The sequence below is a fragment of the Watersipora subatra genome, chromosome 7 (genome assembly GCF_963576615.1).
Source record: "Watersipora subatra chromosome 7, tzWatSuba1.1, whole genome shotgun sequence".
In the NCBI taxonomy this organism is placed as follows: domain Eukaryota; kingdom Metazoa; phylum Bryozoa; class Gymnolaemata; order Cheilostomatida; family Watersiporidae; genus Watersipora; species Watersipora subatra.
Genome location: NC_088714.1, coordinates 19412331 through 19439229, shown reverse-complemented (window position 1 = coordinate 19439229; position 26899 = coordinate 19412331). Strand labels below are relative to the sequence as shown.

The following is a 26899-nucleotide window of genomic DNA, read 5'->3' as shown; positions in this document are numbered from 1 at the left end:
GTTTAGAGCCTGCCTTTTGAACATACTTCCATCTAAAAGATTGTTTCTGGAACATCCAGCACTGAACATAGTCTTCCAATGAAAAGATTTGCCAAAACACGTTTTTCTAAAAACTGTTTCTATTGTTAACCATTATTGATGAAAATAACCAAAGCATTGCCAATTAAAATGTCACTTTGAAAATACTTTTAAACCCTAAAGATATCAAAAAGTTTTTAGTTTCATTTTTCAATTAAATCTATTCACAAATCTTTTAAAAGTCGACGTTCCAGAAAATGTGTGCATAAAGAATTTTATAGCATAATTTTTATGCAACAGTTTTACTTAGTAATAATTTAATGCATATTTTCTTTTATAAATATTTGCATTAAACAAATTACAAATTAATTTAAAACTGAAAAAATTAAACTAAACCAGTTTATTAAGTTTTTTTAATTTTAGGTGTCATATATTGGTATGGCTCATGTCGCCAATGTCAAAAATGAGTTTCCATCTTTTAATAGCTTTATTGCATTGACATAATTTAAAAAGGATGGTTCATGTTACATGCTAAAGCTGCTTATTTTGTATGGTTAGTAAATGATTTACTTCAAAGCAAGTTTTAAAAAATAGTGAAGACAGCTTAAATGATTGAAATAGTTTTGTTTATTTCTGTAATAAAGTTTCTAAATTTGTGAAGTTAATTTTGTTAATTTCAATCGCCAAAAGTTAATCCTTTTGGCGATTGAAATTGTTTCTAAAATTTAATTCAATTTCTAGTAAAACTTTAAGAGAGTTTTATCAGGTCCTATGCTATTACATTCAAAAGTTCTTTATTAAATGATAAATAAGAGAAGGCAACTCTTGTAAAAGCAATACATGTATTTGTATTTACAGACAGTAATGACTTTATCTATCGGTCAAAGAGAATCAGCATCAGAAGTCTTTGCATGTTACCATTCTCTTAATAAACACTATCACAATAGAATGTTTTGATTGGAAGAGAACTCTGCTTTAGAGAAAATTATGACTGTGCAATGTAAAAGAATAACAATTTTGTATCAAGCCCTGTTGAAGGTGCCAAAATAATATAGCTTACAAAACATCTACAAATACATTTTATGCAGTCTGGAAAATGTCAAGGTTTGACATAACAAAGTGTTTATCAATTATTTTATAGCTGTTTTCATTTTAAGCTATTGCCTTTTAGTATGGTCAAATATTTTAGGCAAAGTATTTTAGCATGCCATAGAATTATAATTTTTATTATTTAATACTTATTTGAAATGAGTTCACGAGGTGAACTCAAAGATATTATACCGGTACAAACTATTTCATATGCACCATAACTTTACAAAACTTACTCTAAACACTGTCCAATGGTCTTCCACTAGCCATAGTAATAAGTCAAAAAGTTTTCAAGTCAAATTAAGCCTCGGTATATGACAGTCAAGCAGGAGTGAGACAAGACATAATTTTAAGCATATAGGGACATGGACCTCGGCCTCTTCTTAGAATATTTATAGCCATGTTGTATGTTTGTGACTAAATAATTAAACGGCTGATTATGGGCATTACACTTTTATGTTATTTACTGGGTTTCCATGCTTTGAATGGATTTGAATTTTCTTCCAGTCCTAATCATAGAAACGGTAAAATCTGAACAAATTTGACGTCATTTCGCTTTGCAGAATTTGTGCCAAGGTATTTGCAGTGAGACTACAATTCAACATCACAGAAACGTATATACTGCTGATGGATTTGAATCGATAATACCCAATTCAGCTCTCCCCAGTAGAAGTAGAAAAATTCTGCGCATTTCCTAGCACTACCATGCGGGTATATTCTAACTACTATTGCTAATGATAGGTTGCTCATACTACAATGATGAGATAATTTACCTTATCATTTATTTCAATTTACCTTATCATTTATTTCAATATCTTAATCATCAACAACTGAACATACTCATTGCATAGATTCCCTCTGCACTGGTTTTGACGTTTTTCTAGGCTTGACCCTTCTAGCATAGAAAAAGTTTTTTTTAATAAAAGCAGTTATTGTTCATGCGACCTTTGAAGCAATACTAAAATAGCAAATAGTAAATTATGTTGCTGTTTTATAATATAGAGAGATAGTAATATTATTAATAGTAAAAACATTATGTTCAGGTATTCTGGCTGAGTTGGTGCAACAAACCTACAAAGGTTGAATTGAAAAAGAACCGTGACTTGAAAGTGTGTCAACTTTAACAAGTTCTGTTTTGAGGAGTACATCGCTAGTTTTGGAAGAATCAATAAAGTGCAACTCCGATCATTGAACCGGTAAAGTGCAAATTTTTTGGCAGAGGTCAACTCCGAATTCATTTGAAAAATGGAAACCTAAAGATTGTGTGTTGATAGCAACAAGAGCTACGAAATGATCATCACCTTATTACACCTTCTGGCTAGACATGCTGTGAGCATTAAGTTTTACGAGATTTTTTTCTGAGAAAAATTTGTTTCAGCTAATATTTGAATTGAGTGAAATATTTATGGCAAAGTAGAGGCTAATTGTAACAATAAATCTAAACCTTGTGACTTAGGTTGATGGGATGAGCTAAGCTTCTAAGTACAGTATGAGTGTAGGTCTTGTGGTTATTCTGCATGTATGTTGTGAAACCTGTGGTAATTGGTTTGATTGACCTGACAAAAGTTCATCAGCTGGTTCATTGCTTACAGTTGAACTTCCTGAAAGGTTAATAAACAACACAAACTCATATTTCCTCCTAAAACTTTGAAATTTGTCATGATTTTCGCATAGAATTATCATTTACCACTTTATTCCATTTTTTCCACAGTATTTGCGGTAAATACTATTTTTCAAATGGTTCAGGATAAATTTAATAATTACTGGGAAAACTCAACCCTTACTTAAAATACCTTTTTCTGCTAAAAAAGGGTTTTTAGTGTAAGATTGTTAAAGCAGCTAGCAATGATATTTTCAGAATGATGGTTAGATGTTGTATGCAATTTGTTCATATCATATAGAGCTGCAGTGAAATGTGTTGAAAACCTGTAATTGCCATGTAAAACACGGGGACACAAAATATGAAAAATTTCCAAACCTTAAATTGACATGAAATAAACATTTAGCATAGGCAAAGGAAGATGTAGGAATAAGATATGCTGGAATATGATGTAGATTTGATGAGCCAATGGAACCCAATATGTAACTGAGTTACCATTTGATAGTTGTTAATATTTAATATTCAGATCTGTTTGCAGAGATTTATGACATACCGATTTACCGTATTTTGTATTTTGTGCAGTGCATTAGTGTATTTTAATTATATTAGAATAAATCACCTCGGCTATTTCTACCAACCTTTTTTACCCAAAAATCTAAAGAAGCTAAACTGAGGTATGATCTCAGCCAAGCCATTTAATCTCAGATGAGCTGATTGGCTGAAACAAGATCTCAGAAAATCACGAAAAAAGAGAAAAGCCAAGCCTAAATAATATATTATATTTCCTATCTTTCTGATATAATATAGTTTATGATGTATAATTTGTAAAACGTTCAAAGAAAATTTTTTAAAGTCTTTGAGCGTTTTAAAATTTTTCAGTTTATAAGTAATATAAAAATTGTTTTGGAATTTAAATAATTCTCATTTCAAGCTCTTTGGAGTAGGATATGGTTGACAACCATGGTCAGACCGTGATTGGTTTAACACCATGAGCAAGACAGACTTTCCCACTTTGAGAAGTTAAAACTTAATGTTCAGCTCTCCGGAATGACTGCCCATCCTTATTGAAATTAAGATATGCTGGCTGGTTTTTTTATTGACATATGATTAAACCTCGTGTTGTTTATCATACTGTTGGTGATTTCATGCATGTATCACCCATTCAGTTTTGTAAGCAGCCAAGCATGTTTCAGATTGTAATGATTTCAACAGAGTTGGACGTAATGAAAGCAGTGAGCGATGTGTGCTAAGGAAAGTTCATGTCTTTGTATTACCACAATCCAGACTTGAGTTCAGTAATTTTATTTTAAAAATACAAAGTTTAATAAAAGGAAATCACCTATCTTGTACTTAGTTCATAGGTTCATTATTTCTTATTTAGAAGTCACTAGATTTAGTCAAAGCTCATTCAAGATCACAGATGGTTCGAAATTCATAAGAGCAGTAACAATAGGTTTTGGACCATGTTTTAACTGTTTTGTGTTAATAATTTCTGTACTTTAACAAATCAGAACTGGTAAATCTATCGTCTATTATTTGATTGATTCATCTTGTGCTGTGAAATAAATGTTAATATGCGTAGTAGAGTTGTCTTCCATACCTGTTATGACAGTCTCAGTTTGAAAATATTTTTGATTAGCTGAAACAGAATTTTCACACAGCTTATTTATTACCATTTGCAGTTCTATAATACTTTCTATCAGCTTACCCAAAAAATAATCACGTCGCTCATCAATCATAGATTGCAGGCAGCTGATATATGAGATGCCGACATTCGCCGACCATCTTTAAAATATTTTGAAATTCTAACTTAATGAATTTGAGTCTGTAGCAGAGAGAAAACTGTGAGCAGTTGTAAACCTACCTATATGAAGCAAGTCGTTGTACAAAACTGGATATAAACTGAAAAGTTTAAAGATGGACATGCAGTCTGTAGTGAGTCAGTTATGAGTAACTTTAGGTGATGTATGCTGAACAGTGAGACAGGCTCAAAGCATGTTATAGATGCTTTAGTGTTTATGATGGTAAGCAAGGGCTTCATAGCTACTGATATAACCAGCTAAAACAAGATTTTATGTGTTATATAAAACATAAGCTATTATGTATTACATAAAACATAAGCTATTATGTGTTATATAAATCCCAAGACTAATCCATTGATTTCTAAAAACAGAGCACAAATCAGAAATAGATAAGTACTGCATTTTTTACCCTTGAATTAACTGAACATGTTACTTTTAGAGAATAGTCGCACAGGATGACCAGCCTGTGTATAAACTATAAACATTAATTTTAGACGTATGCAGTGTGTTAGTTTTTTGTCATTCCTTGTAGTGCTTTTTATACCATAAGAAGTGGCTAAATAGGTTGTGTATAGATGAAACCTGTCTTAAAAAATTTGCCATTCATTGCTATAATAAGAGCCGTGTCTCCGTTGAATCAAAGATTAGCAAAGGTTAAAACTGAAGAGTTTTGATGATATTTAGTTGTTAATAAATGAATGAATTGTTTATATTTTTATTTTGTCATTTTGTAGATTTACCGATAGGCAGATGTAGCAATGTACTACAGAACAATCATGAGATTCAAATACTCGGTTAGCTTAGAACAAAACAAAATAATTACAAACTTACTGTTTTTTTTAAACTCAAAAAGATATTCCTTCAATTGCTGCCAGGGCAACCCCATTCTATTTTTAGAATTCATGCGGCAGTTGAAAACATCTAATAAAGCGTGATAAGATTCTAAGAAGACAATCTCTAATAAATTACAACAAAAGTCCTTTTCATCTCTTCAGATTTTCATAAGGTTGAAAAGGCGTTGTAAACAAACCTTGCCATTTTCAAGTCTTGTGTTTCAATGTAGTTTGATCCGTCAAGCCACGGTTGACGAATGGGAAAAAAGATTGTGTTGCATTGGATTAGATCTTCTGACTATTATCATGGTAAACTGGCACTAACAAATGTTCAGTCGGGTGTTCATTGCCATAACTGAATACTGTAACTGTACTTATAGTTAACAGATCATACAATCTCTCACAACACACTAGACAGCCTCAGTGCTAGTTATTATAATGGTTTACAATGATTTTAAATACTGCAACAACAAAGCAAAGCAAAGGCTATAAAGTGTCGTTTGAGATATATAACTAACCACTTGAATTCTAAAAACTGAGTGAAAGTCAACAACGTATGAATACTGATCAAGCAAGTACATGTAACTTATAGACAATGGCAGCATTGCTCAGCAGCAACTCACTTTAGGACCTCTGAACACATGTAGTGATTCATAGTACTATGATAGTGGTAGGGTAAAGTATGATAAGGTTTGTTGTTTGTGCATTAAAACCCTTTTAAGCTTGAATTATTCTTTGCATACACAAAATGACTATGAAGTTTTCATATAACAAAGTCAAGAATCACCTTGGTTGACTATATGGTTTGTTTTTTCTAACGTATGTAATTAAAGTTACTCTGAGCATATTTACCTGAAATTTGTATGTGTGTTTTGTTAATATCGAACAAAAATCTGATGCAGTGCTATCAGATAGGACAGAAAATGTAACCAATATGCATTTAACAATGAACACAAAAGAATACAAAATAATTGAGAAATCAAATGTGCCTCAGCAAGGAAAAGAGCTAGGTCATGGCTGGTGATTGTGTGATACTGTGAAAGAAGAAAGAGATATATAATAGATGGAATGCACTTGACTATAGATAGTGTTTAGTAGTAGCATCACATAACAGATAAAGAAAGGAAATAGTATAACAGTTTGGCAATGTGCGTAAACGTCACATATCATGATTAGGTCATTATTAGTATCTTGTGCGTACCACCTCACCACCTTAAGTCAAAAGGAAAAGTTGGAATGTTATTAAATATGGTTTAATAAGCCCATTAATCCAAGAGTAGAAGCGTTCATTTTTCCAAAGCATTAAAAATGCAACGCATCTCAATAAAGGGGTCCAAATTTAGTTTATTAGTTGAATGACATTTTCGATTTAGTTTATTAGTTAAATGCTATTTTGGATAATTATGAGAACAAATTTACAGCTGATACAAAGCAAGGCTAAAAACATAACAAATATTTTTAAACAATAATTTAGAGACTATAGATCATTTAAAGAAACAAAGAAATTTTTAACAAAATAAATTTGGGTAAACCTCCAAAATATTCTTTAAAATTAAAGTATTGTATTCAGTTCTTGTTTAATGCTTGTTAATCTATATATATAAATCTCAATGTTTGTCTGTCCTTCCATATGTCCAGTTATAGTGATAATATTATGGAATAAAAAATTTGCCGCTCATTAGACTTGACCTCAAGCATTCATTTAATACACTACGCTTTCTAACTGACTATACTAAGGAATAACTTGTGTACATACTTTTTAAACCTGCTAAACTTTCATGACTTCATGCTCAACACTGCAGCTGGTATTATGTATGAAGTCATACATGAAGAAAAATACTTAAACTGACCAACAAGACTATTGCAATCAATAAAGATTTGTAGTAGGCACTGCAGCCGGTACAGTATGAGTTATATATATATATACATTTATAGTACTTCATTGGCAATAATTACACAAAAATAAGTATATGTACATGTATATAACAAAATTGTTTCTTCACTCCGGTTAACCCACATGGGTGGTAGTTTCTGCTCTAACTCGAGTCTTCTACCAGAGACTTGGGAGTTTGAGCACTCGCTTCAAAATCTTAGCTGTTCCAAATAGCGCATTTTTCTGCAACTCACTTGAATTGATTGCTGTCGGTATCTGGGCAAGCCACATTGTATGTGCGGGGGGGGGGGGGGCTATTGCGCCCAGTGCCCTAATGACTACTAGAATTACAATTGTTCTTACATCTCGGAATTTATCAATCTCTTATCCAAGAGGGAGATATTTTTCTACTTTTTCTTTGCTGGCTATATTGCAGTCATTGGGTACTGCTATATCTATTATAGTAGCTCTCTTGATCTCCTTGTCCACCACCACTATATCTGGTTGGTTTGCCAGGAAATGCTTGTCAGTCCGGACGTAAAAGTCCCAGAGGATCTTAGCGCGGTCATTTTCATTGACCTTATCAGGAGCTTCCCACCAGTGTTGTGGTTTATTAAGGCCATACTCATCACATAGACTTTTGTACACAACACCTGCGACATGATTATGCCGCTCAGTGTATGGGTTTTCTGCTAGCTGCTTGCATCCACTGATGATGTTTTGGATGGTGTCAGGTGCATCTTTGCACAGCCTGCGTCTAGGATCGTTTATTGTGTGATAGATTTTTGTTTGAAGTTGCCTTGTTGGGAGCACTTGCTCCTAGGCTGCCATGAGTAGCGACTCCGTATTGGCCGTTAGGTTTCTTTTGCTTAGCCACATGTATGTTTGGTAGAGATCGCCAATCTTAGATATTTGTCGGTGGTAAGCATCATGAAGAGGTTTCATGTGCTAGTCAAGTTCTTCATCATCACTGCGAAGATCCATTGTCAGAGCAGCCAATTGAAATTCAGCTAGCAACTTAATCTGAGGTGGCCAAAGAGGCTGCACAGTGTTTAATGCTTTGTCTTTCCTCTTTCACTGTATGCTGTACATCGTTGAGTCCCCTACCTTCATCTTTTCTATCAAGATACAATTTGGTAGTATCGAATTTTGGGTGGAATGCTCCATGCATCGTAAGCAGTTTACGAGTTGTTATATTTGTTTTTTGTATAGCTTTCTCAGTCTACTTAATATTGCCTGCAGGGTATCTTATTACTAGAAGTACGTAAGTATTTATTGCCATGGCTTGATTCCTGGCATTGAGCTGGCTTCGTAGGACCTACCAAACGCATTTCTTGTATTCGGTAATGGCTTTGTGACGTACTTCGACTTCATGGTTGATGTTGTTTTGCACAATCACAAAGTACTTGTACGCTTCTTCTATATCTTTGATGGCACCATTTGGCATTTTAGGCCATCTGTGAGTGCATAATGGTCTTTCTTGGAAATAAGCCTTGCACATTTTTTAATACCGAAGGTCATTCCGATGTCCTTGCTGTATACCTGAGTAAGGTGTATTATCGAATCAATGTCCCTTTCCCTGTTAGCATACAGCTTGATGTCATCCATCTAGAAGAGGTGGTTTATCGTGGTGCCACCCTTAAACTGGTACCCATACTGATTTTGTCTAGCAAATTGCTTAGAGGGTTTAGGCATATGCAGACGAGCAGCGGTAATAAGGAGTCACCTTGATCAATGCCTCGCTGAATTTTGACACTCAACAGCTTTTTGCTATTAGCCTCCGGTTCCGTCTTCTATTTGGTCATTGACAAGAGCAGAATGAACATTGTACAAGCTTATGTACTCAAGTATCAAACTATGGGGAATTGAGTCATCGGCCATTTTGTAGTCAATCCAAGCCATTGCAAGATTGGTATGCCATCTCCTGCTGTCTTGTCAGTCGGAAAAGGCATACCAATACTTGCAAAACTTTTATGTTTCATTTATCTTACCGTAACTAGTTGTATGTAAATCTAAACAGCCAAGGAAAATGATTATCCATTTACCAAATGGAACGTTGTTTGGTACCAAATGTAGTGGTAAACAGCAACCAGTTCAAATAATCATTACAGAATTTGGTCAACAGCAGTAGGCGCTGTCATTCTCTGTGTAGAAAGTCATCCTAATTTCAGAACTTTGGATCAGTTTATTGCTAATAAACAAATTAGAACCTATTAATAATCTTTTCAAGCACCATAAGTTATAGAAATATACTCAACCTTGATGAACAATATTGTTTTTCTTAACTTGACTGGGTATAGTGTAATACGTAGGAAAATTTATTTCTGCTTACTATCTATGAAACTGTTCAGTAATAACAGGTGCACAGTATTTATAGAAATATATTACTTCATTCAGGCTCTGAAAACTTTCTACATCAATATATCTGTTAAATGAATTAAACTCCCTTTGTAATAATAGGAATCAGCTATCTAAAAGGTTATTTCTAATCCACAACGTACCATAAATGGTTTTGTAAAACACCCTCACCTACCATGCAAGCTTTACCTGGCACATGTTAGTAACCCATGAAAAGTATCTCCTTGCATGATGCTTTGCACTAACATCTAGCCAATCGATTTAAATAAGTCATGATATGCTAGCTCACAAACAGGATAAAAGTTGGTGTTATTTATTAATTTGTTGTGAAACCACTCAGAATATGCTAGTTCCATCCTCTAACATAAGAGCTAGAGAAACGATCTTCAATAGCAGTGAGCAGTCAATACAGTGAATGACACTCAAAGCTCGCTTCACGCTCAGGAACTAGCATTGTTCCTTCTCATCGTGGTTTGGGTTAGGACACAACATGATGTTGAGATCCTTGCGATTCATACTATAGAAATGATCCCTAAGAGGGTGATCTTAACATTAACAGGAAATTTTAGTTCATTTTCACAAACTTGCTGCACTCACAAACTGACTGATTAAACAGACAAACCATTGTCTTGAAAAAAATTTATTCCTATATATTTGTATATTTCTAAATAAATATAATAGTGGAGAAGCAGCACAGAGCTATATCTTTCACTCTTATTTATATACTGCAAATATGGAGAATAAAGTAAGACCAGATTCTTGGCCAGAATTTTACGCTGAGTTTAATGATATAGTTTCTACACCTATAACTGGTCATATTTATAAGTTCTAGGACGATTTTATTTTGAGAGTGGACAACTCCTAATATTTCCACAAATATCCATTTTCCTGCTTGGACTTACGGCTATGAGTCAAGTTTTTACATTTTAGAGTTATAAAAGCATGGATGATGGAGAGCATGTCTTCTATTGTGTAAAAAATTGTGGGGGAACCTTGGTTAGGGTTCTTCAGAAAAGTATCGATGAAGCTGACAAGTTTCCTATAGAAACTGCAGTATTAATGTTTGACCAATCTATGTATTGTAAAGCACAAACTATTTGCTTCCTCAATCCCATTCTGATGTCAAAACTTGTTCCTAGATTAAGAGATTTCCACACAGTTATGGCTTTCCTCGATGTGATAGGCAAAAGGTATGGTGATGCTGGGTGGGCTAAAATAATCACAGAATCGCAATGTATCGCTGAAGGAAGCCTGAAAGGGGTGATCAATGATCATAGTTACAATAGGTCCATCCTGGCACACAAACTCTGCATGGAAGCACTGTAAGACATATTGTTGGATGAATTCGCTGAAAGTGTTGAATCCTTTAGCCCCCTTGACTCTCTTAGTTTATACGTTAGTAGAGCTGTTTTCAATCACACTGAATGTAATCAATCTGAATTCGCCAACATGAATCAGGCATTCTAAGATTTTATAGTCGCCTCTTCAATAGGCAACCCCACATTTAGATTCTGGGTAGAGTATATTGAAATGGTGACACAGCTGCTAAGTTTTGTCTGAGCCACAAGGGAATCTGATTGAAACTTCCATGTCAACTAACTACAACGACTCTTGCTATGGTTTTAGCATACGACCACTTCAATTATGCAAGGTATGGCACACTTTACTATATGGAGATAACACAGCTGGCAAAGACTCACCCCATAGTTTACCAAGCAATGGCAGATCACCGTGGTTATTTTACCTTTTAATATGAGCATCACCACCCATTCTCAAGCGTTGCCTGTGATATGGTGATTGAACAGACCGTCAATCGTGATTCTAAATCACAGGGAGGTTTCATTGAACTCACAAAAACCCAATCTGCCTCACAGAGATGGACCATGGCTTATCCCCAAAGAACAGCGGTGAACACAAAAATAAAGAAGCTTTTAGAATTGGACTTCACTAGCTCAGACAAGAACGGCTTGTCAGAATCAGCATGGAAGGCAGATGAGGACACAATATGTCTCATCAAAGAAATCATATCAGCTCGAATCAACCCATTCAAGCACAAAGGTAAAAACCTTGTCTCTATTGTCAGTGGAGTGAAGGCTTCAACTGACATTGCCTATGATTTACAAAATGCAAGACAGATCGGAGAAAAGCAGATTCAAGACTTTGTCACCAAACGGACGACAACTCAAGAAGTAGAACTCATTACGCCAATAAAGGCAAACAAACTAAAAGGTTTTGCTTTGAGTCAAAATGCTAAGAAAACTTCTAGTAAGAAAAGTCTACAGTGTACAGGACGGCTTTTTGGTTGTCGTATTGTAATCAGCCAGCAGAGGAACATCGATCTTAGAAAAGTACTTTGTTATTCCCTTGGCAATGTAAGCTGGAGCCTGGAAAATATGGATGGAATGATGATGAAGACAGCTATGTCTACCCTTATGACAGCATTGAAGAAAAAGCTAGAGCCACATCCAACATGTTACACAAAATTTGAAAACTCCAAAATTTGATGCTGTGGTCATTGATGGAATGGCTGAGATTTAAGCTTTGAAATCCTCAGCAACATTTGGAATGGTTCCTAGTGTCCTATTGAAAACGCTAGCATTAATCGCTACATTATATGGTTCTTCTTGGGTGGACTTTGTCTGTGATAGTTATCTTGAAGAGAGCATCAAATCAACAGAATGAATGCATCGTGAATTGAAAGGTAGTCAAAAGGTGACAATCTTTGGACTAAATCAAATGGTACCAAAATGGTCAGACTTTCTTGGCATAGGGTGCTAACAAAGAAGCTTTGGTGGCTTTCTTGAGTAAGGAGTGAAGCAGTGCACGTATCAAAAAGGACCTTGATGTATACATAGCATTTTCTTCCAAGTGCAACAAGATCAGCTTTTAAATGGATGGGAAAACTAGTAACAAAATATATATAGTCTAGCATCAGATCACGAGGAAGCCGACACAAGAATGATAGCACATATAAAGTCCATCATGGAAAACAAAGGATCGGACTGTACGGTGATGATAAAGTGTCAAGATACAGATGTGCTTATGATTTGTATATCTTTGGTACATGAGCTTCCATCAGATCAATTGTACTACTTCTGTAGGAAGAAAAAACGAATGCGATACATACACATTGGAAATGTATCAGGTATTCTAACACCGCTTTACGGCCAGACACTTCTGAGTCTACATGCACTCAGCGGTTGTGATAGTATCAGCGCATTTCTTTCAAATGGAAAGAAATCCTTTCTGATTTTGCTCAAGCATAACCCTGAGTTCATCAACGTATTAAGCTCTTTGGGCTTGGAGTTTGAGATAGATGATGATACTCAGCACTCTATAGAGAAACTCATATGCAGGCTTTATAATATTGACACAGCTGAAAAGGTCAATGAAGCAAGATATTTGGTTTACTGCTCTCCTTCAAGGATTTCCCAAGCTAACCTTCCTCCAACCCAAGATGAACTGAGGCTGCATGTAATGAGAGGTGGTTACCAAACAGCCATATGGCGTAGAGCTGCGCAACCAACAATTGATTCTCCTCTACCCACTAATCATGGCTGGAATTTGTCTAACTTTGCAATCTCAAAATCACATGGATGACACAGAACCCAGTGCCCTCTGATCTGATGAAAGACGTGTTTTTTCGATGTAAGACAGGATGTTCATTCAATAGATGCCAGTGCCAGAACGCTGGACTCAAATGCACAGATATGTGTCAGTGCAAGGACTGTGGAAACAAAACTGGTGCGAAAGAAGAGAATACATATCCTGATGAGAATGCTGGTGAAGGTAGGTTATTATACATCAAGTATCAGATTATGTCTTTAAAAGTTTGCAGAATATTTTCACTCAAGATACCTTTCTCTGATACCAGACAGAAAAAAAAGATTCTACATCTTGGTCAAATCTTTAAACAGCTGTGACAGTTTTTGATTTATTTGTCCTTCTTGTAGATGTGTAGGAGATAACACACAGTCATGGTGCTACATCAGACCGACAGACAGACAAATTATGTAATCCATTATATTTTATAATATTGTGCACAAGTTCAAATCTATGCAACTTGAAAAGATATCAATATTAAATAGGAAATATAATCCAAATTCTGATCTTGATTGATGTGTTGCAACCTCTTTGCTTTCCCCAAATGATAAACTGGCGAAATTTGAAATTATATCATTAAATTCATGTATTACATAATAGATTTTAAAAAATTTGTGGCCAGTTGAGAGAATTGTCAATTACATACTCAGAACAAGCTTCAAAGTCTGGTCCAAAAACAAATGGAATTGGGTGATATTCACAATCATATTTAATACATACTTCAAGTTACACGGATAACTTACATAATAATATTATGATGTAATATAAATTCAAATCCATGCATTTTTGAAATCTCATAATATGATATTTGAAATCAGCTACAAATTTTGATCTAGTTTGATGTATCATAGTCTCGCTCTGAACTGGTCAAACTTGTAAATTATAAAAATTATATTATTAGTTTATTGTATTACATAATACATCATAATTAGCCTGGTGGCTAGTTTAGAGGTGTAGAAACTAGATATTCAGAACCAGTATAAAATTCGAGTCTAGAACATTATTTCAGCATTATATCCATCCAAATATTAAATAAATCACTTTTTGAGCACTTTATTGTAGGCTGCTCCGCTACTATAATATTATTTTATGATTTTAAAAATGTTATATTTTGAGATTTATAGTCAAGAACGTCTGCCTAAAAGCAAAAGTGTAATAGATCTGAACCGTTTATTCATAAACCCCAATAACAATTAACAATCAACCGGTGTTAATATCTGTATGTTTAGATGTTGATACATCTACAGAGATGTTGACATAGACCTTCACCAATAAACATCATGCACCCAGGTTAACTGTATTCAGGATTTACATTGCACAAAAATAGTTATAAACAACTACAATAGCTCATGTCCTTGTCTCTTTTCATAAAATTATATATGTGAAATCTGTAAACTTGTAATGCAGGGTTAAAGGGTGTTTTCAGCCACAAGCTTAACGATCATCTAAACACAAAGCATATTTAGTGTTCATAAAAGGTTGTAGCAAAAACTAACATTTTATCAGTTTATGAATGACTCATAACAAGAAGAAACTATGCCTTACATGCTTCTCTACTTGAGTTATCAGACAATAGTGCATTCACAGTTCTCAACTGGCAAAAGTTACACAACTGCGTAAACCACATTTGGGATAATCACAAGCATCAAACAAACCGAAGTACAGTGATAAGTTCATTTCCTGAGGAATCCACCTTCTTGATCAAAGATATCCTTCAGCCAGGTATGAATCAAATTCTTCTTCAAGCATTGCTACATTAAAACACAAGAAATGCAATCAATGCCAAACTGTGTTTTATTTACATTTAATTGTCATGTTTGTACTCATATTTTAATATTAATAATTTAAAAAAGTTATTAATTTTTAACAATTTGTACTTGTGGATAAAGTTTTCATATTACAAGAATGTGTTAGAATATATCGCAACTCAAGAAAGATAATTTCTATTTGTTGGTGATCAATTTTTTTAAAAATACAACTAGCATAAAGTATTTCATTGTAATAAAACTCTTCTGTTTTTATGAGTTAATATATATTTTTGAGAGACAATTGTTTTTGCACCTACAACATTAAGCTGGGCATCGTAACGCGAGGCCGCATCGGTAAAATAATCAGCTTGCGCTATAGCTATATCTATAGCTAGATGCACACACCTACACTTAGAAATATATATATATATAGATAGATCATATGATGAAATTTTGTACGTTTGGCAGTATTGCCCTTGAACGTGGAAAAGTGGTTCAGCAAGGACTCAAGGAAGTAACATCTCGGCAATCCTCTTTTCTGTTTGGTGCCATGACGTTCTTATCCGATCAAGATCAATTCATCATTAATGTCCATATGAAAGAGGAATCAAGGATGAAAATACTATTAAATTAGGATCTCCATGACGCTATCGACCTAAGTTTTCAAAATTTCCTTAGAATTTCCTCTAAGGATATCATATCCTTTAAAGTGCAAAACAGTTCATTAAACTAAGGAAACTTCTTAGAAGTGGTAGCCCTGCTTTTTTCACTCCCTGGAATGATGTCTCGAACCACCTGTGGGTGCGAGCGTCCCTGGTTGGGAACCACTGCTCTAACATAAGAGCTAGAGAAACGATCTTCAATAGCAGTGAGCAGTCAATGCAGTGAATGACACTCAAAGCTCCCTTCACGCTCAGGAACTAGCATTGTTCCTCCTCATCGTGGTTTGGGTTAGGACACAACAAGATGTTGAGATCCTTGTGATTCATACTGTAGAAATAATAACTCAACCTGATAAAGCATTGACGAATGCATAGCTGATACATATACTGCAGATATTAGTTGTGGCTACATTGTAATGCTACAGAGCAAAGCTCCGTATTGACAAGTTGATTGTCCAGTTAAAATTGGCTTTAATTATGTGAGGGGGGCCATGACGTCCTCACTAGATTGTCAAGTACCATTGTCGGAGCTGCTGATAAGATATTTTTATTGCAACAGCTTATCAACATTTCGTAATAACAATAGCATTTGCGCAGTTATTTGCATTGCTACATTATCCTCAAAGGAAAAACTTCAAACTTCTTGGAGAAGAGCTGAGAAAAGCTTGATGAAGAGTTAATGACTGTTTAGACTAATTATTGTAAACTTCCAGATACAGCTTAAAATACATCGGTTGGAGGAGTTGTTCCTGCTTGAGTAAGCCTAGAGTCACTTGTCATCTCTGATAATAAATATCTTATTCTATTCAATCCTGTACACCGCTCAACAAGTGTCCATCTATGATGTTACACTACTAGCTAACAAAGTGAACTCTGCGCATAAATTTATTAAAAAGAAAAGTTGGTTTTTGTTTTATCACTGCCCAGGCTGGAGTTAAGAGCATTTAGATTTGGAAGATAGCGTGTGCTAGCATTAAATAGCTTTTGTATTCCTTGGCCAATGGATTCAAAATTTCATATTCACAAGCGCTGAATACAACCAAAACATTATTAAGTTACTTGATTAGAGTTATATTTGCTCAACAGCTCATGAGTTTTACGTTGAAACTGCTTTAGGTGTATTTAAACAGTGTATAAATAATAAGGGAAGCTTCTAAAGCAGCAGGTTTGTAAGTTATTAAGTTGTGGCTGGCTATTAGATGATACTTAATGCAAATAGAGACAGGGCGGTATAATAAATAGCATGCGCTTCAGAATAGACAGCGGCTAATTGGTGTATCTAGTGACAAATAAAAGAAGGAAATGGCGTAATAGCTTTGCAACACACATAGGCATCACATTGCAAGATTAGTTGAATAAATCATCTTGTATTTGCTATTTTCAGCTGGCACTAAAGTTACAAATATTGTACAGATGCACCCAATGTGTATCAATGTGTATCAATGTGTACCCAATGCACCCAAAAAAACAAGGTAAATTAAAAAGCATCATCACTAAAGGAGTAAGCCTACCAGTGTCAGTGGAAGCGAACACAACGTTCTCAAAACCCTTAGGATTAAGCTCACATCACAAAGGCTCTAAATACATGCGGCTTGTAATCTTTCATCAAGACTAGTGTAAATACACCAGACTAAGAGATTCTTGTGGTATGGTTATAGGTTGGCAGCTGAACAATCTATTAAGTTCAATTATTGGCTCTCACTTTATAATGTCTGACCTTTTCACGAACTTCCTGCATGACCAATACTGACTGATTGAACGAACAGACCATTGTCTGGCACAAAATTTATATTTGTGTATTTGTATATTTCTACAGATTTATAGCAAGGGAGTGATTTTTTGCTATGGAGAAAAGCGAAATTTTATTTTTGCTTCCAACTAGTTAATTATTTTCAACACCTTTGTTCATTTTATTACTAATAAACTAATTGGAATATGCGAAGTCTATGATCAAAACACCTTGACTCCGCAACTGTGATGGCACACCAACCTCCCCTTTGCCACCAGACTTCACAGCACTACCAACCTCACAGCAGTACCTACTGCCAACAAGTGTGCACAAGCCAATAACCTATCAGCAGCCTCTGCTGCTATACGATGGTCCTGTGTAGGTCTGGTGGTCTGCCTAGACCACCACACGCAGAGGGTGTCTTGTCAGCAAGAGAGAAAGGCACTCAGTAGCTCTGTTCACGCACTCCGCTCTCCTCACTAAGGTTTTTCACTTCACGCTGATTTACTGCCCTGTATATAGTGAGTCCTACTAACACTCCCCTGACTTTCTATGAAACCTATTTCCGTATTACTTGTTAATCACAGTAAAGTCGCGGATGTTCCCCACATAATACCCCACACTTTCTTTTCCAGATGAGCTGAAGATACAACCTTCATAGTTGATCATTAATGAAACGCATTGAATAATACAGGCACTAGTGTAATGAAAAGCTATTCATGAATACACCAACACCTAGCCCACCTTATCTATAGAGCTATTGATGAAATATACTTACTTTAGGATAGGGCAACTATCTAAGGATTTGCTTTTAAGTAATGAACTAGTATTTCTGACTACAAAAGGTAGACTGATTTGGCATAAATATTCAACCATGCAAATTCACTGAAACCCAATATTAATCGCTTTTCAATAATACGTATGATCTTTAAGCATGGCTCCCATGTCGACTGCGAGAATCCAGCGGTAATATTGCGCAGCAAAACGCTTACGACGCTAGGCGGCTTATGTTCTTTGTAGAGCTGCATCGCTAATAACAGCATAAAAATGTTCGCTCGCCATGCCATTTTGATAATGCTCACCTTCACCTGTACAGTGCATTTCGAAAAGGTTTTGCCTGCGACTCTTCGCAAAATTTGAACGGCGCTAAACTTTTGCATTGCCGCCGGCAACTACCAGCAGTCCTCGGCAGTACCTGGTGCATAGGTTCCCATTTCACCGCGGTTTTAATAGCCTGCGGTGCTGTCGCCGGTGCTTTGCAACGTATATGAGAACTTAACACTGATAAGAGCTGTGTGCGTCCATCCAAAGCCATAATCGGAGGTTGTAAAAAAGATTCCATCACACAAGATTCAAACCCCAAACATTCAGCCTAACCATCTAGCCCATTACAACCGACACCAATCCAACATCTTAGAATTGGTCAGCATATGCACTAAATTTCCATCATGCAGATGTGGAGCCGTGCATACGTTGAGTTGAATACTTATTTGCGTATGTGAGATAATTGTTTCAATGGTCATATGCATAATGTAGATTACCACAGGCGCTTTGTTAAAAAAGATAATGGTCTCTACTTCATTTGCGAGCCATGTCTATCTTGGGAACACCACATACATTCGGTAAAGGTAATAGGCAATGTCCTGCCTATTATTGGGACATTGGCTAACAGAATGTAGGGTTGCTGTTTGAATGATTGCTGATTACTGCTGATATTTTAACTGTGAAACCACTCAGAATATGCTAGTTCCATCCTCTAACATAAATGTTAGAAAAACGATCTTCAATAGCAGTGAGCAGTCAATCCAATGAATGACACTCAGAGCTCGCTTCACGCTCAGGAACTAGCATTCTTCCTCCTCATCGTGGTTTGGGTCAGAACACAACATGATGTTGAGATCCTTGCGATACATACTATAGAAATGATCCCTAAGAGTATGATCTTACCTTCCCTACGGATGGAGCAATTATCTATAGTTATAATTACCTAGTTCATTCCAGTGCGACAATTAGATTCGGCACAACTGTAATGTTATAATGTCATGTTAGCAAAACACACAGCTTAGACAAATTCAAAAAATAATAACCAAATAGATTAAAAACATTATTTCAAAATCTTTGATGGCAAATATTATTTAAGTAGGTAGCAAGGGAGACAAATCATTTAGTATCAACAACTTTCAATTTATGCCATTATGCTGTGTTTTGGTCTTGCGTTTTGAACATATTTCTGTCTAAAAGTTTGTTTCAGGAACATCCACCACTGAACATAGTCTTCCAATGAAAAGATTTTTCAAAACACATTTTGCTAAAAAAATCTTCTATTGTTAATAATTGTTAAAAATAACCAAAGCATTGCCAATTAAAATTCCACTTTGAAAATACTGTTAGACCATAAAAATATCAAAAAAAAATTTAATTTCATTCTTCAATTAAATTTATTTTAAAAAGTTTTAAAAGCTAACGTTCCAAAAAATGTGTACATAAAGAACTTTTTAGCATAACTTTTGTGCCACAGTTTTCCTTAGTAATAGTGCAATTCATTTTTCTTCAACAAATACTTGCATTAAATAAATTACAAACTATTTTGAAAAGAAAAAAATTAACTAAACCAGTTTATTAAGATTTTTTTAATTTCAAATGTCAACTATTGATATGGCTCATGTCGCTAATGACAAAAATGGTTTTCCATTTTTTAATAATTTTATTTCATTGACATAATTTAAAAAGATATGTTCATGTTACATGCTAAAGCTGTTTATTTTGTATACTTGTTAAATGATTTATTTAAAAGCAAGTTTTAAAAAAATTGGGAAGACTTAGCTCAAATTATTGAAATACTTTGTTTGTTTCTGTAATCAAGTTTCTAAACTCATGAAGTTAATCATATCGTTTTGGCGATTGAAATTGTTCCATAAATTTGAATCAATTTCAAATGAAACTTTGAAAGAGTTTAATCAGGTCCTACGCCTTAACAGTCAAAAGTTCTTTATTAAATGATAAATGAGCGACGGCAACGCTTGTGAAAGCAATATTTGTAGGCTACTTATAGACAGTAATGACTTTATTTATCGGTCAAAGAGAATCACCATCAGAAGTCTTTGCATGTTACTATTCTCCTAAAAAACACTACCACAATAGAATGTTTTGATTAGAAGAGAACTCTGCTTTAGAGGAAATTATGACTGTGCAACATGAAAGAATAACAATTTTGTATCAAGCCCTGTTGAAGGTGCCAAAATAATATTGCTTTAAAACATCTACAGGTACATTTTACGTAGTCTGGAAAATGTCAAGGTTTGGCATAACAAAGTGTTTATCAACTATTTTAGCTGATTTTATTTTAAGCTATTGCCTTTTAATATGGTCAAACACTTTAGGCAAAGCATTTTAGCATGCCATACATTTATACATTTATTACATACATTTATTACATAAAGCATGCCATGCATTTATAATTTTTATTATTTAATACTTATTTGAAATGAGTTCACGAGGTGAAATCAAATATATTATACCGGTACACACTACTTCATATGCACCACAACTTTACAAAACTTAAACCGAACACTATCCCATGATCTTCCAGCAGCCACAGTAACAATGACCAAAGGATTTTCAAGTCGAGTTAAGCCTCGGTATATGACAATCAAGCAAGAGTGAGACAAGGCACAATTCTAGACAAATGGTGACGTGAACAACGCCTGATTTTTAAAATGTTCATAGCCATGTTGCATGTTTGTAGCTAAATAATTAAATAACTCAATTAAGCTCTCTCCGGTTTTAAGTAAAAAAATTCAGCGCATTTCGTCACACTACCATGCGAGTATATTCTAACTACTATTGAAAACAATAGGCTGCTCATTTAACAATGATAATATAATTACTTTATTATTAATATTACTACCTTATTTGTCAACAGCTGAACCTATGAATTACACAGATTCCCTCTGCACATTAACGTGCAGAGGGAACTTTCCCCTTAACGTTTTCCTAGGCTTAACTCTTCTAGCATAAAAAAAGGCTTTTAATAAAACCGGTAATGAAGCGGTAGGGTGCAAATTTGTTAGCAGAGGTCAACTCCAAATCCATTCGAAACATGGAAACCTAGTGATTGTGTGTTGCTAGCAACTAGGGCTACGAAATGATCATCACCTTATTACACCTTTTCGGCTAGACATGCTGTGAGCATTAAGTTGTATGAGATTTTTTTCTGAGAAAAATTTGTTTCAGCCAATATTTGAATTGAGTGAAATATTTAAGGCAAAGTAGAGGCTAATTGTAACAATAAATCTAAACCTTGTTATCTAGGTTGATGGGATGAGCTAAGCTTCCAAGTACAGTATGAGTGTAGGTCTTGTGGTTATTCTGTTGTGAAACCTGTGGTAATTGGTTTGATTGACCTGACAAAAGTTCATCAGCTGGTTCATTGCTTACAGTTGAATTTCCTGAAAGGTTAATAAACAACACAAACTCATATTTCCTCCTAAAACTTTGAAATTTGTCATGCTTTTCGCATAAAAATATCATTTACCACTTGATTCCATTTTTCTCACAGTATTTGCAGTAAATACTGTTTTCCAACAGTTCAGGAAAAATTTAATAATTACTCGGAAAAACTCAAGCCTTACTTAAAATACCTTTTTCCGCTAAAAAAAGGGTTTTTAGTGTAAGATTGTTAAAGCAGCTAGCAATGATATTTTCAGAATGATGGTTAGATGTTGCATGCAATTTGTTCATATCATATATGCCTGCAGTGAAATATGTTAAAAACCTGTAAATGCCATGTAAAACATGAGGACACCAAATATGAAATATTTTAAAACCTTTAATTGACTTGAAATAAACATTTGATTGAGAACAAAGATTGCAAAGAAATAAACATTTAGCATAGGCAAAGGAAGATGTTGGAATAAGATATGCTGGAATATGTTGTAGATTTGATGAGCCAATGGAACCCAATATGTAACTGAGTTACCATTTGATGGTTGTTAATAATTAGTATTCAGATCTTTTTTGCAGAGGTTTATGACATACCAACTTTATTTTGTGCAGTGCATTAGTGTATTTTAATTATATTTGAATAAATCACCTCGGCTATTTTTACTAACTTCTGTTACCCAAAAATCTAAAGAAACTAAACTGAGATATGATCTCAGCCAAGCCATTTTATGTCAGATGAGCTGATTGGCTGAAACATGATCTCAGAAAATCACAAAAAAAGAGAAAAGCCAATAGCCAAGCCTAAATAATATATTATATTTCCTATCTTTCTGATATAATATAGTTTATGATGTATAATTTGTAAAACGTTCAAAGAAAATTTTTTAACGTCCTTGAGCGTTTGAAAATTGTTCAGTTTATAAGTAATATAAAAATTATTTTGGAATTTAAATAATTCTCATTTCAAGCTCTCTGGAGTAGAATGTAGTTGACAACCATGGTCAGACCGTGATTGGTTTAACACCATGAGCAAGACAGACTTTCCCACTCTGAGAAGTTAAAACTTAATGTTTAGCTCTCCGGAATGACTGCCCATCCTTATTGAAATTAAGATATGCTGGCTGGTTTTGTTATTGACATATGATTAAACGTCGTGTTGTTTCTCATACTGTTGGTGATTTCATGCATGTATCACCCATTCAGTTTTGTAAGCAGCCAAGCATGTTTCAGATTGTAATGTTTTCACCAGAGTTGGACGTAATGAAAGCAGTGAGCGATGTGTGCTAAGGAAAGTTCATGTCTTTGTGTTACCACGATTCAGACTTGAGTTCAGTAATTTTGTTTTAAAAAGACAAAGTTTAATAAAAGGAGATCACCTATCTTGTACTTAGTTCATAGGTTCAATATTCCTTATTTAGAAGTCACTAGATTTAGTCAAAGTTCATTCAAGATCACAGATGGTTCGAAATTCATAAGAGCTGTAACAATAGGTTTTGGACCATGTTTTAACTGCTTTGTGTTAGTAATTTCTTTACTGTAACTAATCAGAACTGGTAAATCTATCGTCTATTCTTTGATTGATTCATCTTTTGCTGTGAAATACATAGATGTTAATATGCGTAGTAGAGTTTAGTCTTCCATACCCGTTATGACAGTCTCAGTTTGAAAAAAAAAGTTTTTGATTAGCTGAAACAGAATTTTCACACAGCTTATTTATTACCATTTGCAGTTCTATAATACTTTCTATCAGCTTACCCAAAAATAATCACGTCACTCATCAATCATAGATTGCAGGCAGCTGATATATGAGATGCCGACATTCGCCGACCATCTTTAAAATATTTTGAAATTCTAACTTAATGAATTTGAGTCTGTAGCAGAGAGAAAACTGTGAGCAGTTGTAAACCTAACTATATGAGGCAAGTCATAGGACAAAACTGGATATAAACTGAAAAGTTTAAAGATGGACATGCAGTATGTAGTGAGTCAGTTATGAGTAACTTTAGGTGATGTATGCTGAACAGTGAGACAGGCTCAAAGCATGTTATAGATGCTTTAGTGTTTATGATGGTAAGCAAGGGCTCTATAGATATAACCAGCTAAAACAAGATTTTATGCGTTATATAAAACATAAACTATTATATATTACATAAAACATAAGCTATTACATGTATGTGTTATATAAATCCCAAGACTAATCTATCGATCTCTAAAAACAGAGCACAAATCAGAAATAGATAAGTGCTGAATTTTTCACCCTTGAATTAACTGAACATGTTACTTTTAGAGAGTAGTCGTACAGGATGACCAGCCTGTGTATAAACTATAAACATTAATTTTAGACGTACGCAGTGTGTTAGTTTTTTGTCATTCCTTGTAGTGCTTTTTATACCATAAGAAGTGGCTAAATAGGTTGTGTATAGATGAAACCTGTCTTTAGAAGTTTGTCTTTCATTACTATAATAAGAGCCGTGTCTCTTTTGAATCAAAAATCAGCAAAAGTTACAACTGATGAGTTTTGATGATATTTAGTTATTAAATGAATGAATTGTTTATTTTTTTATTTTGTCACTTCGTAGATTTACCGATAGGCGGATGTAGCAATGTACTACAGAACAACCATGAGATTCAAATACTCGGTTAACTTAGAACCAAACAAAATATTTACAAACTTACTGCTTTTTTAAAAACTCGAAAAGATATTCCTTCAATTGTTGCCAGGGCAACTTCATTTTATTTTTAGAATTCATGCGGCAGTTGAAAACATCTAATAAAGCATCTAATAAAGCATGATAAGATTCTAAGAAGACAATCTCCAATAAATTACAACAAAAGTCCTTTTCATCTCTTCAGACTTTCATAAAGTTGAAAAGGCATTGTAAACAAACCTTGCCATTTCCAGGTCTTGTGTTTCGATGTAGTTTGATTTGTCAAGCCACGGTTGACGGATGGGAAAAAAGATTACGTTGCAGTGGATTAGATCTTCTGACTATTATCACGGTAAACTGGCACTCTAACAAATGTTCAGTCAAGTGTTCATTGCCATAACTGAATAATTGTACTTATAGTTAACAGACCTGACTATCTCTCACAACACACTAGACTGCCTCAGGGCTAATTAATATAATGGTTTACAATGATTTTAAATACTGCAGCAACAGGACAAAGCAAAAGCTATAAAGTGTCATCTGAGATATATAACTAACCACTTGAATTCTAAAAACTGAGTGAAAGTCAACAACGTATGAATACTGATGAAGCAAGTACTTGTAGATATTGGCAGCATAGCTTAGCAGCAACTCACCTTATGACCTTTGAACAAATTTAGTGATTTATAAGACTATGATATTGATACAGGAATAATTCATTATATGTAGTTCAAAGCTGTTATATATAAAATTACCACTGACATTCAAGGCTTAGCAAATAGACAAAACTTTTATACGCATGTAAACGTCAGTGGAAATGAATTATAGGAATTTATTTTCTACTCAATGTAGATTTTTGAGCAAAAGAAATACATTTACAGCAACAACAAATTAGTAAGATTTTTTGCATGTGCATTGAAACTTTTTTAAGCTTGAATTATTCTTTGCATACACAAAATGACGATGAAGCTCTCATAGAACAAAGTCAAGATTCACTTTGACTGACTATATGGTTTGTTTTTTCCAAGGTATGTAATTAAATTTACTCTGAGCATATTTTACCTGAAATTTGTATGTGTGTTTTGTTAATATCGAACAAAAATTTGATGCATTGCTATCAGATAAGGCAGAAAATTTAACCAATGTGCATTTAACAATGAGCATGAAAGAATACAAAAAAATTGTGAAATCAAATGTGCCTCAGCAAGAAAATGAACTAGGTCATGGCTGGTGATTGTGTGATACTGTGAAAGTCGAAAGAGATATATAATAGATGGAATGCACTTGACTATAGATAATGTTTTATAGTAGCATCACATGACAGATAAAGGAAGGAAATGGCATAACAGTTTTGCAATGTGTGTAACATCACATATCATGATTAGGTCATTATTAGCGTCTTGTGCGTACCACCTCACCACCTTAAGTCAAAAGGAAAAGTTGGAATGTTATTAAATATGGTTTAATAAGCCCATTAACCCAAGACTAGAAGCGTTCATTTTTTCAAAGCATTAAAAATGCAAAAGGGGTAAAGGGGTAAAGGGAAAGTAAAGGGGTCCAAAAGTAAAGGGGTCCAAATTTAGTTTATTAGTTAAATGATATTTTTGATAGTTAAGAAAACAAATTTACAGCTCATACAAGGTAAGGCTGAGAACACAAAAAAATTTTTTTAAAAAATCATCAAGAGACTTTAGATCATTTAGAGAAACAAACTAATGTTTAACAGTATAAATTTGGGTAAACCTCCAGAATATTCTTTAAAACTAAATTATTGCATCTCAGTTCTTGTTTAATGTTTTTTAATTTATATATTATATATAAATATAAATTTCAATGTTTGTCTGTCCTTCCATCTGTTCAGTTACAGTGATAAAGTTTGATTAATAAAAAATTCGCTGCTCATTGGATTTGAACTCAAGCCTTTATCCAATACACTACGCTTTCCAACTGGCTATACTAAGGAATGACTTGTGGACATACTTATTACATCTGCCAATCTTTCATAGCTTTATGCTCAACACTGCAGCTGGTATTATGTATGAAGTCATACATGAAGAAAAATACTTAAACTGACCAACAAGACTATTGCAATCAATAAAGATTTGTAGTAGGCACTGCAGCCGGTACAGTATGAGTTACACAGAAATAAGCACAGTACATAGAAATAAACACAGTGCACCGAAATAAACACAAAACATAGAAATAAACACAGTACAAAGAAATAAACACAGTACACAGAAATGAACACAGTACACAGAAATAAACACAGTACACAGAAATAAACACCGTTCATAAAATTAAACATAGTACACAGAAGTAGACACAGTACGCAGAAATAATCACAGTAAAAAGAAATAAACACAGTAGGCCTACACAGAAATAAACAAAACTAAAGTTTACAAATTAAAACGTTAAATGTTGTATATGTTGATTAAAAATAAATTTTCTGTACTAAACCTGTTTTTATTAAGCGTGCAATGCTGGGCATTCAGC

At 34.3% G+C, this 26899-nt stretch overlaps 3 non-coding genes and 1 pseudogene across 3 annotated transcripts; all 4 read right to left on the bottom strand.

Annotated features, from left to right (window-relative positions):
• Positions 1-9904: 9904 nt before the first annotated feature.
• Positions 9905-10121, bottom strand: LOC137401268 (small nucleolar RNA U3). Its single transcript, XR_010979315.1, has one exon. It is a non-coding gene; the product is annotated as a small nucleolar RNA U3 (small nucleolar RNA).
• A 4621-nt stretch (positions 10122-14742) lies between these two features.
• LOC137401255 (U1 spliceosomal RNA) lies at positions 14743-14906 on the bottom strand. Its single transcript, XR_010979302.1, has one exon. It is a non-coding gene; the product is annotated as a U1 spliceosomal RNA (small nuclear RNA).
• An 808-nt stretch (positions 14907-15714) lies between these two features.
• Positions 15715-15953, bottom strand: LOC137401272 (small nucleolar RNA U3; annotated as a pseudogene).
• Positions 15954-19043: 3090 nt separating this feature from the next.
• On the bottom strand, positions 19044-19260 carry LOC137401256 (small nucleolar RNA U3). The gene has a single exon (XR_010979303.1). It is a non-coding gene; the product is annotated as a small nucleolar RNA U3 (small nucleolar RNA).
• Positions 19261-26899: the final 7639 nt, after the last annotated feature.